Consider the following 2,500-nt stretch of genomic DNA (forward strand, 5'->3'; position numbering starts at 1 on the left):
CAATCAAAAATTGTTGGAATGTTTTCCAAAAGGACGCGTTTGTATCCGAAAAAATCAATTCCACTAACGCTTGTTTTACCGGCCGCATGAGCAGAACATTATTTGCAGCAAAACAGTTATTTACAGGTAACGTGGTGGGCTCTCGGCCAATCAAAAGGAAGGAATAATTTCGTCAATTCAAAGTAAATGACGTCAATTAAGGCAGATCAAGGCAAATATTGGTTTTTGATGAGAAGGGAAAGCCTGATTGCCTGGAGAAGAACATTCCACATCCCAAAGCAGGATAGAGCGCTAACAAACTCAACCCACATATGACGCCTGATGTAGGAATCGAATCTGGGACGCATTGCTTGAAGTCGAATGCCCTCACCTCTGCGCTATCTCTGCTCTTGGGCTACCATGAAATGGTCTTCAAAGTTAGCCTCAACCTTTAGTTCTCTTCATAAAAAAGAAAGGAAGGAATACCATCGCCGTTAGCTAAGCGACTTAAACAGTTGCAAAGGAAGCCTAAAATAAATCCATGCTCAGTGAACAAGATTCGAGCCCATGACCTTTCGATTGCGCTACTCTTGTTCTACCAACCGAGCTATCAAGCCAGCTGAGAGATGACTATGAGAGGGTGATGTGAAGTGCTATTTTCTACCCATGTAAACCATGTGAGCGTTAGCCCTACTAATGGAAATGGGCCCCCTCAACGTAACCCCTTGCAGCTGAGAGACGTTTTTTTTCCATTTTAGCATGAGGCTACGAAAGTAATGCAGGATGCATTAGAAGAGTTCCACGGTACCTCAGAAGAAGTCAGGTGAAATAGCAAATCATTACTATGTGCCAGCTGTACTGCTGCACAACGACAAAGGCAATGACAAGGGTTGACTGTGAAATAATTTAGTATTTCATAGCACATCGATCGCACTCTAAACTGGGAAATTCTGTGGACAGGTATAGTGTCGATCAGGAAAACTTAGTTCTTTCATGCCTCTGTGAAGTTATGTGCGTCATTAAATTGACTTTTCTGTTAAATGATTTCACAAATTGAAGTTGGATCCCTTTGTATTTAGCTTGAATAGTAACTCTTAAGCCGGGGTAAAAAGACGCTGAAAGTCTTGAAAAATCCGACCGGCGGTCAACTTTTTCCTGGATTCGCACCCCAAGAACGTCTATCGGGCACTTTTTTCAGATTTGTGATGTTGTGCAGTTGGTTCTTACAAATTTGATCCCTTGAACAGTGGTCCTTTCCGTCCCTCCCTTTTCGTTCATGTAAGGTTGGCACAACGCATTTGAATAAGACATATCCCCCTTGATCTACACTGCGACGCTAAAAGTACTGTCCTGTATCTTTTTTAAAACCTTAGGTATCGATCAAATCGAAGCTTCAACATCCCCCACGGGCAATCCCCGGGGCATTTGACTTTTGTGAAAATTATTGTTCAAATTCCCCCCTCCCTAGGCCAAAAAGCCGTTCAAATGCCCCATCATTGGTCTATTTTTATAGGTGATTACGTTACATTAAATTAAATTTTCCACCCCTCGTAAGACTCTGATTGTCAAATTCTCTCCCTCCTCGGGAAGGCAAATGTGTCAAATACCCGGTGGGGGGGGGGGGATGTTAAAGCTTCGATTTGACCGATTCATTACTGTTCATTGCACTTTTTTTTTCATCAGGGTTCATATTTCAAACGCAGACTTAGTGTTAAAGAATGGTGATACAGAGCAAGCACTGTCCATTCTATGCCAAATAACACCAGAGCAAAGGTATGTAAGGATGACACTTGTAGAATCAGCATACGAAATGATTTGAATCTGTAAAGTTCCCTTTTCGGAGCCGTCGTTCCATTCGCATTCCTTTGCAACCGCGAGATTTGTTCTTGGCTCAAGAAATCTCCCTCACCACATTTTCAGCCAGTCATACAATGTAAGAGTGATAGGTAAAGCAATGTACGCATGTGTTTTCCCATCGCTTTAGCGTTGGATGTGAGTACTGGCTCTGCGTTGTAATAGGATCGTTTGACAGTCTTAATCTTCTGTGATTGGCCATAAAAATGTTCTCAGCCGGAAATTGCTTCAAGTTAACTATTGCGAAACAGACTATGCATTTATCTATACCTCTTACTTTTGCGTGCATGGATTCTTATACAGTTATTACATCAAAGCCAAGGAGAAAATGTCAGAGATATATCTACATCATCGGAAAGACAAGCGTCTTTATGCCAGTGTTTACAGGTTAGCGTCCATTTGAAGTTTTAAGAAATGAATTCAATCTTTTGAAATCAAGAAGAGTCATTGAGTTGTGAATTTCAAGAAGTTGCTAGGCGAGGATTAGAGGTTACAAAAAAGAGACTCTGAAAGCCGACTTTGAGAGTATTAGTCGTAATTGCCCACCCTCTACCGACAGGTATTTCGCCGGACCATTTGTTTTTGTTATGGAAATTCGCATTGCTTTTCGTAGCGATCTAATTGGATGAATCGCTTCGGGCGTTCCGTGGCACGCAATACCTGTTGG

Source organism: Montipora foliosa, chromosome 6 (assembly GCF_036669935.1).
Source record: "Montipora foliosa isolate CH-2021 chromosome 6, ASM3666993v2, whole genome shotgun sequence".
Classification (NCBI taxonomy): Eukaryota; Metazoa; Cnidaria; class Anthozoa; order Scleractinia; family Acroporidae; genus Montipora; species Montipora foliosa.